The sequence below is a fragment of the Danio rerio genome, chromosome 7, assembly GCF_049306965.1.
Source record: "Danio rerio strain Tuebingen ecotype United States chromosome 7, GRCz12tu, whole genome shotgun sequence".
NCBI classification, from domain to species: domain Eukaryota; kingdom Metazoa; phylum Chordata; class Actinopteri; order Cypriniformes; family Danionidae; genus Danio; species Danio rerio.
In genome coordinates this window covers 17,054,334-17,068,397 of record NC_133182.1, presented here as the reverse complement: position 1 = coordinate 17,068,397, position 14,064 = coordinate 17,054,334, and the positions used below count along the sequence as shown (strand labels likewise).

At 35.9% G+C, this 14,064-nt stretch overlaps 1 long non-coding RNA gene across 1 annotated transcript; it reads left to right on the top strand.

Annotated features, from left to right (window-relative positions):
• Nucleotides 1-5,685: 5,685 nt before the first annotated feature.
• Nucleotides 5,686-8,804, top strand: LOC137496160 (uncharacterized). Its single transcript, XR_011016265.2, has 6 exons — nt 5,686-5,922; nt 6,240-6,352; nt 7,537-7,663; nt 7,839-7,924; nt 8,231-8,273; nt 8,369-8,804. It is a non-coding gene; the product is annotated as an uncharacterized lncRNA (long non-coding RNA).
• The last annotated feature ends 5,260 nt before the right edge of the window (nt 8,805-14,064 follow it).

Here is a 14,064-nt window from a genome sequence, read left to right as displayed (position 1 = left end):
CTGTCTATATAAGGTCCCAGTGTGGACAGTGCATGTTAATGCACAAACCAGGCATGAAGACAAAGGAATTGTCTGTAGACCACCAAGACAGGATTGTCTTGAGGCACAAGGCTGAGGAAGGTTACAGAAAAATTTCTGCTGCTCTAAAAGTTTCAATGAGCACAGTGGCCTCCATAAGTCCATAAGTCGAAGATGTTTGGAACCACCAGGACTCTTCCTAGAGCTGGCCGGCCATCTAAGATGAGTGATTAGGGGAGAAAGGCCTTAGTCACGGAGGTGATCAATGACCTGATGGTCAATCTATCTGAGCTCCAGCATTCTTCTGGAGATAGGAGAACCTTACAAAATAACAACCATCTGTGCAGCAATCCACCAATCAGGCTTGTATGGCAGAGCGGCCAGACGGAAGACACTCCCTGCCTGGGATTTGCCTAAAGGCATCTGAAGGACTCTCAGACCATAAGAAGCAATTCTCTGGTCTGATGAGACTAAAATTAAACTCTTTGGAGTGAATGCCAGGCATTACGTTTGGAGAAAACCAGACACCGATCATCACCAGGCTAACACCATCCCTACAGTGAAGCAGGGTGGTGGCAGCATCATGCTGTGGTGATGTTTTTCATTAGCAGGAACTGGAAGACAGTCAGGATAGAGGGAAAGATGAATGCAGCAATGTACAGAGACAACCTGAATGATAACCTGCTTCAGAGTGCTCTTGATTAGGGCGACGGTTCATTTTCCAGCAGGACAATGACCCAAAGAACACTGCCAAAATATCAATGGAGTGGCTTCACAACACCTCAGTTAATGTCTCTGAGTGGCCCAGCCAGAACATCTCTGGAGAGATCTGAAAATGGCTGTAAACCATCACTTCCCTTCCAGCCTGATGGACAATAATGATGGCAAAAATTCCCAAAGACAGGTGTGCCAAGCTTGTGGCATCACATTCATAAAGACTTGAGGCTGTAATTGCTACCAAAAGTGCATCGACAAAGTATTGAGCAAAGGCTGTGAATAATGATGTACATGTGATTTTTTTTTTTTTTTTTTTATTTGCTAAAATTTCAAAAACTCTTTTTTTTTCACATTGTCATTATGGGGTATTGTGTGTAGAACTGTGAGAAAATAAATGAACTTAATCCATTTTGGAATAAGGCTGTAACATAGAAAATAGTGTATAAAAACTGAAGCGATATGAATACTTTCTGGATGCCCTGTATAAATCATATTTCACACACAATGGCAATATAACGTGCTTTACATAAAGAAAATTATTAAAAAGAAAAATAATCATAAAACAATCTGAATGTGTTTTAAATGTGACTGTTAGAGTATATATCTGATCACAGCGGGTGGCATAGAAGCTAAAGTGGATATTAAGAACATTAATAAGAGAGCTAGTGGAAAACCACAACTTTTCTTCATGAGAATTTGCCCAAACATAATATTTTTTTTTACTTTGCGAAATACTTTAGGCCCTGATAAATGAAGATGTGATATACAGCGTCTATCAAAACGAGGATGTTATCAAATACATTTTATACTGAGTTATTACTGGAACATTTCTGTGGTTTTATATTACGGAGGGTGTGCTGGGTCATTCCTCCGTTAGTGGCGAGACCACTCGATGCACTATGCCAACAGTCGTTTGGCAATTAAACAAATATAATGGATGAAAATACCTGTGAGTATAGTTCTATAATGTAATGCTGTACAGTAACATGTCATTTGTTTGTTTCGGTTGTCTTGATTTTAATCGTTTCGTGATGATGCGATGTGCTTTGTCTGTCTACTGATTTCCACTGAAGTGGGCAGGTTGTGTGACGTTTGATTCAGGGGACGTTCTGGCGACAGGCTTTGCGTGATGCGCTGTGGGCTTCTAGCCCGACAGTGGAAACGTGACATGATTTCAGCTTCACTGCTTATGCTCTGGGGCTATTGGCACAGCACGGCCCGGCCTGATAAAAGTCTTGGCTCGCACTGGCCTGACAGTGGAAATGTGGCAATAGTGGAAAAAATATATACTTCTTAGCTTTTATTTACATTTTAAAAAGTCTGAATTTCCCAGCGGTATGAATAATTTCATGCTCAACAGTATATTCATTTATGTAATGAAATGAAATCCAAGTATCCCTGTAATACCATGTCTGTTTACACGTTTTCTTTTTCCGTCAAAATTTTGGCCACATTCTCCTCAGACCATCTAATCACCAAGTGAAACTGAAACAGCCTGTCCTCCTTTAATCTTTCATGTGTCGTCAATGTTGACACCGGTGTCCCAAACCTGCCTCCCAGATCTCTGTCCTCACGGGAGACCAGAAGGCCCGACACTACAGTTTAATCTGATTTTGATTTTAAGTGAGCATCAGATCAGATGTCAAAGTCTATTCCCACCGGCTGAGGCCTGTCAGATCCCCCTCTGTGCCAATTAGTCAGGAGAAAGGACGAAAGACAGCGCCGGGCCTGGAGGGGCGAGAGGGGCACTAAACCCACCGGCGCAGGAGCTAATGGCTAATCAGAGAGGGACTTACTGGATTTGCAAAGTCCTTTGGGGGATCAGTGTCCTGGGACGGTGCAAGTGTGGAACATGGAGAGTTGCTAAATGGTGGCTGTTGGATTAGATATTAGATACTGAACTGATCTGAAGAGATCAAGTGGAGAATTTTGACAGGACAGGAAATCAGGTGTATACAGACATAGTGTTATGAGCAAACTTTATTATTTTAATTTAGAAAATTATTAAAGAATAATATATAATATTATAAAATAAGCATAATATGAACAAAATATATGAAATTATATATATATATATATATATATATATATATATATATATATATATATATATATATATATATATATATATACATATATATATATATATATATATATATATATATATACATATATATATATATATATATATATATATATATATATATATATATATACATATATATATATATATACATATATATATATATATATATATATACATATATATATATATATATATATATATATATATATATATATATAYATATATATATATATATATATATATATACATATATATATACATATATATATATACATATATATATACATATATATATATATATATATATATACATATATATATATATATATATATATATATATATATACATATATATATATATATATATATATATATATATATACATATATATATATATATATATATATATATACACATACATATATATATATATTTATATATATATATATATATATATATATATATATATATACATACATACATACATATATATATATATATATATATATATATATATATATATATATATATATATATATATATATATATATATATATACATATATATATATATATATACATATATATATATATATATACATATATATATATATATATATATATATATATATATATATATATACATATATATATATATATATACATATATATATATATATATATATATATATATATATATATATATATATACATATATATATATATATATATATATATATATATATATATATATATATATATATATATATATATATATATATATACATATATATATACACAAACATACATACATGTGGTATAGGTGAATTAAGCTAAATTCTCCATAATACATAAGCTAAGTTGTCCGTAGTGTATGTGTGTGAATGAGTGTGTATAGGTGTTTCCCAGTGATAAGTTGCAGCTGGAAGGGCATCTGCTGTGTAAAACAAATGATGGATAAGTTGGCGGTTCATTCCGCTGTGGTGACCCTGGCTTAATAAAGGGACTAACCTGAAAAAAAAAATGAATGAACGAAAATAAAATAAGTAAGATAAAATAAAAGTCCTCAGGACCTGCTGGCTCTCATAAAAACGAACATGATTCGGCGTCAAATCGCCATACATTTAATCCCCCTTTGAAGCAGCAGTAAGATAATGTCGAGCAAATAATGGGTGTTTATTATAACCCGTCATGACAAGGAAACACTAACCGTGACGGATGACCCATAAGGCCTCTCTCTCTCTTTCCATCACAGACGCATAAACTTTAAACACTCCTCTGATCTCAGCATTATTGATCGTTTCATTATGTCTTACTGCTTTTTCCGTGATGGCCATTCAATCTTCGCTGTCATCTTCTATTGAAGTCGGCGCTCGGGGAGGAGCAGTATAGAAAGTGATGGGCTAAAAAAAATGGCGAGCCAGCCAGGAAGTAAAAGACGCCTTCTGTCACTACCATCATATGAGTGTGTGTTCGAAAAATGAGCAGAGCAGGTGGTGTGACTAAGCAGAGCCTGCAACAAAAATGGACTGTGTGTGTGTGTGTGTGTTTGTGTGCAGTGAAGAGACAGGGGTGTCACCTCTTGCTCTTCCCGAATAGAGAGGCCCCTTCACACCCACCCAACTGTTTGGCATTCAGAAGTGTCCACCTCTTTTTTTTACGCCTCTCTCTTTTCTTTCAGTCCTCCCTTTTTTTTCTTGCCTTCATAATGCATTGTTAACAAAACAGTTTACCAGGCTCGGCTGGTACATTATCCAGCGGGCCTCTGGAGACGCTGTGATTTAGGCAAATGGATTCAGAAAGGGGTGTGGCCGTGGCGTCTTAACAAAACACCACTTGAGTCGAGACCGAATCGTCTCCGTTTCGTCTCCTCCATATATTAAATAGCAATTAGGCTATTAGACGTGCTATGATATCATTGCATATGGATGAATAAGATGCATTGATCAGCTATGAGCGTTAGGAGACCAGACTTGGCTTTCATTGAGGGCAGAGGTGGATCGTCTTTAAAGAGCAATTTATATGGTTCAGCCCAGTGTATGGAATTATGAATAGTGTTGTGAAAAGTCAATGAAATGATGAGGTGGAAGATGACTTTGACCACTTTTGGACTGGATACAAAGACTTGGGTTAGCCTAGTTATGCACTGTAAAAATATCTGGTAATTAATATTTTCCGTATTTTGTGATTCACAAGTGTTTTCTGTTTATTTACGTTTGTGAATTGCGTTTTGAGATGTTGATCTCTGCTCTGTCGACTTTTAATGTTGAAAATTCAACTCAACAGCATAAACAAAGTGACTTTTACAGACATTTTAGTAGTTTAAAATAATATAATCCATAAGAAATAACTTATAGTCTTTAAAATAACAGAAAATGTACTGGCAGTTTATTACAGGGTTTTTGTACCACAATATGCAACACCAATCTAGACAATTTATTAGGGCTGGGCGATATTGCAAACAAATTTATCCCGATATCATGTTTCATATCATTCGATATCAATAATTATCGAATATTTATTAACAATACATTTAGGAATATTAGGATTGTTTTTACAATTTTATTAATTTTAATTTAATTTAATTTTAATTTTACTATAATTTACCAACATTACAAAGGAAAATAGGTTTAATAGTCAAAAATATTTAAACAAAATATATTTTTATATAATTAAATATTATAAAGTGTGTGCAATGGTGAAGTGTAAACACTGACCTATCAAAGCGAACTTTAAGGTATATCAACATCTGTGAGGTGTGAATAATCTTGATACACTAAACCTCAAACTTTGTAAACAAAATAAATTAATAATCAAATCTGAGCTTTTAAGTAAAAGAACCAGCCATCATTACACAGCAAATTCATCAGAGTTAAATTCTCGGTGTTGAAGCATTTGAGAGTAAAGTGTTGACGTTAAAGAGTTAGATTTTGATAAATGAATATAATAAGAGTTAGAATTGATTTTATTCAGTGCGAAATCAAGGAGTTATCTTTTCAACACTTGGTGGTGTTATTTCCAACATCCGGGAATTCATGCAGCCCCAGTCACTGAAGAATTTTCCAGACGCCATTTTCCATCTGAGGTTTAGAACAGCAACTGGTGAGTCAAACTACCTAAATGTTGGTATTGTACTGACTTTCTTTAAGGAAATACAATTGTAAACATGTTGTTAAGTTAATAACTTTGGAATGGAGTGACAATTTTAAACTTCTGCGGTTCATTCATGGTCGTTTGTGTATCTAGCTTAACTGCATTACTATTCACTTCTTTTCAAGAATGTTTTTATATATCACGCATACATAGTGCATAAAAACATCAAATGTACATGTTCAACACATTTCTGTCACGCTTAATGCCATTTTGTGCGTTGTTACCCATCTGTAAAATAAAATGGACACTTCTCCTTTAATTCCAAGCAAACTACCGAGGGAATCCCCGGAGCCGCCTAACGTTAGCCTACTCTGCCCGGATGCTAACGGCAACACAGGACGGTTTCCATAAGCTCTGGAGAGTTTCTAAAACATATCTGGTGAGTAAATGAACATATGCTTAATTGTAAAAGGCTTCCTGACTGAAACAAATGATTGTTTGTTATTCGTGTACGTTAATTTGGTTATTTTAAACAACGCGGCCCTTTTAAACTGGTTCATTCGTGGCCGTCCATATACTGTTAGTCCATAACTTAGACTCGTGTGATAATACGCTTGAATTAAATTAAGTGTTGACAACCATTAAAGTCGGAATGTTAACATTAATGTCTTTAAATTACCGCGTTTGCACTTTATCAGACATTTAACGTTACAGAAGTCTCCCGGAAGTTGCGGGACTAACGTTAACGTTATCCCGCAAATGCACAGAGACTCCCAGATGCCCAAGTAGATGCCCGCAAATGAATGATAATCTCCCGGAAATCGCGCGTCTCCCGCCCGGTCATTAAACACTTTGCACGCCCCTCTCCACCGCATCCCTCCCAGCTCTTCAGGTACGTCGCGCGCAAGTCACCCCCACCGCTCTTCAGCAGGTCGCACACCAGAAGCGCCGCTCGGCGCCGCGACACGGCGCGTAAATGACAGTTTAAAGTATCACACACCAGACGCGCACATTCGAATGATATTTAACATGAAACTAATCAGATGGCGCTCTGTGGCGCGGCTGAAAAATGAATTGCGTCCTGAGCCGTCGCCGGGCGCCGCCGACAGCCGCCGACTTGCGGCGCCGGTGTGTGTATCCTGATAGAAACCTATGTTTAGAATTCTAAAATACATGGCGCGCTCAACTCACGGTACTCATCTCTCCCGCTACCTCCCGCAAATCAACTCTGTATCCCCCGAAAATGACTTTTCCCAACTCGGGATGTCTGACGTTAGTAAGTTAGGCTATTTCTGTAGTCAGGAACATCTTAGTCAAGCTTTTTCTCCCGCATGATATTGTGCTTAAAACTATAGGCTAAACTTAGCATGTACTGTACACAACATTTCCGTTTTATTAGTGCGTTGTAAACAGCCACCTGTCTGTAAAATTAATCAACTGATTCATATTTGAGCAGCCTAATGATGATACAGGTTTGATTTGTAGATTTATTATCAATAATCAACATCTGAATCAAAAGATATTTGAAAATGTGTGAGGCATACTTTGTGATGTTCATCTCTCTTTTTTATTTGAAGGTTATGCATATGTGTTAGATACTAATGTGTTGTTGTTTTTTAACAGCCACAGTTCTCTGTACAATAACACAAGACCATGTGACGGTGGCTGATTAGAGACGGATGGTGTATTTCCAGAGTTGGTGAAATGACCAAGCACACCTTCTTGGTCATATGTGGTGATAATAATGAAGGTATGTTTGATAAAGTTCTGTATTTGTTTCACATAAGCTGAGAGGGTATTAGAGCATTAGAGAATAACAAATGACATGAAGGTGATAAGTTTTGTATTGGGGGTAAACTGTTACTTAAATAATGTTTTGCTCTTTGCTTTGCACTTTTTCTCTTCTGCTTATCCTAATATTTTAGATTATATTTGGACCTGAAACATTTGCTAGACTCCAGGAAAGGTGGCATCAATACTGGACCTGAAAGGGCCTAACAAGTTGAATCTGGTAAAGAAACACTCACACACACACACACACACACGCACGCACGCACACGCTTACAGAAAACTGTAAGTTTATGAATATTTTTTACACTGTGGCCAATATTTTGGGGAAGTCAGCATCACTAAATGATATAAAAGATTTTAAGCTCCTCTAAATTTTGCTCCAAGTGTTGTGTTAAATTCAGGATTCTGGACAGACAGCTGCCTGTTTTTCCAGTTCTAGTCATAGTGGTTAACCTAATTGTTTTTGGAGATCTAACAGTGATGTATGTGTTTTTTCTACTTTTCCATATCCTGTCACCTCAACCAGCTGGGAGAGTCAAGTTGTGGATCATCATGAAGATTTTCAAAAGGTGAGTTTAGATTTCTTGAATGTTTTATTTACTTTAAATGTTCTTTTAAATATATCATAGAATTTGATTGCAATTTGTTTTCAAACATTTTTTAGTCATGCTGGAGTCTTGAAGAGTTCTTAGATGAGCATCACCCTACAGTATATCCGTGCATCAGGAACCACCAGACGAGCGATCAGCAGCTACTACTGTACATCGTCATGGATAAAAAGGTCATCCTGTGGCTGGGAAGCACTTCATTCACAGGACATGCTTGATGAGATTTCCTAGCTCCAGTTTGTTTTCACACAAGTTTGCAGCATTTATACCTTCATTTAAACTGCTGTGTTTGATATGGAGGACCAAGGAAACACCAGAAGTGAATGATTTGCACGCCAAGTTGTTTAAAATGTAATTTCAGAAGAAAACTATGAGTTCAGAAGAAAACTATGAGTGACGATATATTGAACTTTCTAATTGCTCTGATGAAACATCAAGTTTGGACATCATATTTTGTTGATACTGTCTGTACTAATAAAACATTTAAAGCATATTTGACATTGTTGCATTTTAAAAATTGAATGAATTGTTGAAGTTGTGAATGTTTTCAAATAAAATGTTTTTTATTTTGTAATTTACAGTCTATTTGACCTTTTTACCATATTTACACTCAAGAGAGTTGAATAAAATAACAATATATTACACCAGGTGGTGTTAAATATAGTTACATTTTTTAACTCTGCCCTGAGTTAAAATTAACCCTTACTTTGGTGTCAATGTGCCAACCCTTTTGAAAGTGTTGATTTAACTCTGTTTTGAGTGGACCCCATGAGACACTTTCAAAGTGTTGAAATTAACACCCATAGAGTTGTTTTGGGTCCCCATATTTTGCTGTGTATACAAATACATACTGTAACATTGCAAATTGTAAAATTGAATGACTATATTACCCCCTATGCTAAAAAACTCTTTCAGATGTGGAGCTAGTGGCTGGAATCCACAAGAAAAGAAACCAAAAAGCCACTCTGGCGACATCCTTACATCTTTTACAATCTCTTTGCTGCTGCTATACGGCACTCATTTTCGTGTGTGTTGTTATTCTGACCTCAAGTGACAAGCGCGAGTATGTGGTTTCCTTGACCATGAGCTTTGCACTTGTGCTACCCTGGTGTCTCTCATAGGTGACTATGAAGCTTTTTCTAAGAGGATAACAAAGGGACAGCTTATTGCTGCAGCTTCGATGCAAGTTTATGGAGAAAATGTTCTGTAAAAGAAAAATACTGTAAAAGCACTGCAGTGTTTGGGTAAGACAATTAGTCTGCCATTATTACTTAAATGTGTATGTTCTATACAAAGTTTGAAGCAGATTGGTTAGTTCTACATCAGGCATGTCCAAACTCGGTCCGGGAGGGACGGTGTCCTGCAAAGTTTAGTTCCAACCCCAATCAGACACACCTGGGCTAGCAAATCAAGCTCTTACTAGGCTTTCTAGAAACATTCTTGCAGGTGTGTTGAGGCAAGTTGGAGCCAAAATCTGCAGGACACCGGCCCTCAAGGACGGAGTTTGGACACCCCTGTTCTACATGAATTGCAGTGCGCTTGCGGCATTCTGATGTTTTCATCACAAACCCAAGCTTATTAGCATTGCTTCCAAGGCATTTCAATTAAACTATAGCGCTTTATACTAAAACTATATACAGAATCTTTTTTTATTGATTTTGAGACTGTTCAGTCAATAAATATTGATACCAATTTTACTGCATCACCCTATAACTTTAAACTATTGAAACTGTTTATAAAAATAACTTTTTTTGAACTTTTCAAGGTTAAAAGTTGTTGAAAGAAAGAAAAATCAAGGTCCCATAATGCAATTCAAAAACATAAATAAACAGGGAAACAAATTAAATAAACATGAATGACAAAATAGGGTCAATTGCTAATGTACAGATACGTCACCAGTGTGGGTTATGATTGATGAGCGTGTAATTGTTAATTATAATATCTTTTAATAGTTAACATAATACTACTACTATTTCTAATTTAATGCAGTTAACTATACAGAACTAACTTGTAATAAGCAACAATTATTTGTCCTCCAAAATTACAATGATAATGGCAAATGTTTTATATGACTAAAGAAATCTTCCGAAAAAGAACCTATTTTATTTGGGGTAGTAGGAACAGAGTAACTAGCTTTAGCCATTCTTATTTGTGATTTATTAAACAAATCAAGAACTAAAATGAGTAGTAAAACTGGAAGTAACAGGATTCACACTTCAGTTGAATCCTACAGCATGAGCAGCGAAATTAGACATGTGAAATTAGCACCTTCCACCCCAGCTTGCATATACTTTTTTGTCAAGTATAATGTTTTATTAAAAAAAAAAAAAAAAGAAGAAGACAATTTGATTAATCTGATTGGACCCTTAAAATCTGACAACATTTCTGACTTCAGGTAATCTTGAGGTTACCAGATTATTTAAAGGAACAATTTACCTAAAATATCAAAATTATCTCACCATTTATTCTCCATTGTGTGGTTTTAAATCTTTATGGACTTCTGCCTTCTGTTAAACACAAAAGAAGATTTTTTGGAAAATTCATATTGATGGTACCCATTGACTTCCACAGTAAGAAAAACTCTTTCTATGGAAGTTAATAGTTACCATCAACCAAATTATCTTATGTTGTGTAAAAGAAACTCAAGTACAGAGATTTCAGTTTTAGTGAACTACTGTCTCGCACACACCAAACTAACGTTCAAAGGATATTTTTTGCAACTTTACAAACAAGCACAAACATGTATAAAAATGTCTTTAAAAGTCTTTAAATATCACAGCCGCAACATAAAAACCAATTATTTACTGTATACATTTTTAGTATACATATGGCAACTAGCTTAACTAACTCCTGTCAATTTATTGACAAAAATCAGTAAACAAGGTTTACAATTCAACTGAACACTTTTGTTAAAAGGGAATTATCTCAATACAGATAAATTAACCCTCTGTAAACTATTTCTACCCAATCTGAGCCTTAAAAGTATGGATTCTAGGGATGTAACGGTATTGTAAATACCGTCATACCGCAATATTAATTTTTTTCGATATTACCGTAGTCGCATGACTCTGTAAAACTATAGGTCTTCTGAGAAAATTTGCTCAGGCGAATGAAGCGAACGGGAGGTAGCGAAAACTACAATTCCCATAAGCCCATGCTTGACCATCATCCCTTGTGGTCTGTTGTCGCTACAGATCCAGTAATGCGGAAATGGAGTGTGCTGCTAGAAGCGGGGATGAAAAAGAACTCTAAAAAAAACTGAATAGCGGTGTTGTCGCGCGAGTTCTTATCAGCTGTGTTGTCGCGCGCGTACTGAATAGCGGTGTTGTCAGCACACTGTTCAGATTGATGCAGACATGAGATCTCTATCTCACTCATGGTTTGTCCTCTCAAGTGGGGGAAAGACAATGCACAACGTTACCCCACTGCTGTCAACCTGGGCCAAGTCATATCTCTCTTGTCCCAGAAACCTCAGTCCCAAATGAGAGTTTTTTTTTCGTTGCAGGGGACATTGTAAATACCCAGAGATACCAGCTTTTACCAGATTATAGTTATATGATAATTTTCCTTTAAACCCATCTCTATCTAAGTGAGTGAGTGAGTGATTAAATGTTGAATGTGATAAGTTTTCAACAATACTAAATTGAAACTTTATTTTTTTACATGGTTTAATATTTTTTTGTTATTAAAATTGAAGTTCCTGTTTCAAAGCTTACAGATAGATGACTAATTTGTATATTATTGACACTTTTGGCACTTTTTTGGAGTATTTTCATATGTTTTGTTTTTTCCTGTAAATGATTCAATAAATACCGTACCGTGACATTCATACCGAGGTATTACCGAACCGTGAAATTCTGATATCGTTACATCCCTAATGGATTCAGTCATATTAAAGGGGTAGTTCACTCAAAAAAAAAGATTCTGTAATTAATTACTCAGCCTCATGTCATAACAATCTCCTGAGACTTTGGTCATCAGAACACAAATTTCTAAATATTTTAGAAATCGTCTATAGACAACAACGCTCAGGAGATATGCAAAATACCAATAAAGTAATCAAAAACCCTCAAAACATCCCATGTAAATTCAGTGGTTCAACTGTAATCATACAAATGTGTGCCTAAAAAAAACTTTAAAAATGTATTCTCTTCCATATCTGGTCAGGGGGTGCATTTACTATGAGAAACACAACATTTTTGCCATTTGAGTCAGCAACACAAAACACAGGTTTTGTACTGGCTGTAGTAAACATGAACCATGATCTGACACAGAAGACATCTGAACAAAGCCATACTTAGAGGTTTTTGGCACACAAGTGTTCTTGGAACTTCCTATGACTACAGTCGAGCCACTGAAGTCACATGGACTTTTCAGACAATGCTTTTGGTTCCTTTTCTACACTTTGAACATTTATGGGATGCAGGAGGCTCTCCAATTTCATCTAAAATAAAACACTATTGGAGACAAGTCAGGACTGCAGAGAGGCCAGTCAAATAACTGTATGATATTCCTCTGCAGCCAGGACTTGTGCAGAATGTGGTTTTGCACTGTCCTGTTGAAATATGGATGGGCATCCCAGGAAAAGATCTTAACTTGTAATCAAAGCAAAACAAAAATATCAGTGGACTGAAATAACATAAGGGTGACAGAATTAGAATTTTTGGGGGGTAAGCTATCACATTAAATACATCAAAACTAGTTAATCTAGAGGTTACCATTAGTGTGGTAAAGTTCTACTTCACTAAACAATCACAAACAGTCTTATAAACTCGAGTACAAAGATGTCATAAAAAGTCTTTTGAAATCACAGCTGCAATATACAAACCTTCTAACCGAGGCACTACCATCAGTGGACACACTTCACAAGAACCACCGTGCAGCTTCACAACATATTTGTCATTAGAGTCAGCAGCTCACCAAGCAAGTATTGTACTGCCTGCAACTAATGTGAACCCTGATCTGACACAGAAGACATCTGAACAAAGCCATACTTACAGTTTTATGCCACACAAAAGTGTTCTTGGAGCTTCCTATGATTACAGTCGAACCAGTGAAATCACATGAACTGTTTTGAAAATACTTTTGGTTCCTTTTATAGACTTTGAACATTTATGAAGGATGAGGGAGCTCTCTGATTTCATCTAAAATGAATCACATTGTCTACTGGAGACTTTGTAATGTGCGCAGAATGTGGTTTTGCATTGTCTTGTTAAAATATGCATGGGCGTCCCTGGAAAACATCTTAACTTGTGTTCGAAGATAAACAAAAATCTCAGGGGATTAGAAAGACAAAAGCGTGAGATTTCCCTTAAAATACATCAACTCTAGTTGATCTAAAGGTTACCAATCGAGGTACCACCATCAGTGGACACACTTCACCGTAACCACTGTGCAGCTTCCCACTTTCAGCATGACCTTTTTACAATATCATTCCCTTCAGTGAAGGGTGGCAACGCGGAAACAGGCAGACCTAAAAAATAAAAATAAAACAGTGCCGACAGAAGATTAACAAAAATCTCAGGGGATTAGAACAACATAAGGGTGAGACATCCCTTTAAATACATAAAAACTAGTTAATCTAAAGGTTACCTCAAGTGTGGTAAATTGCTACTTTTAAAAATAACAGTCTTATAACAATAAGCAGTCTTATAAAAGTCTTCTGAAATCACAGCTGCAAAATATAACCCCTCCAACCGAGGCACCACCATCGGCGGACACAAAAACTGTATCCACCGTGTAGCTTCAAAAC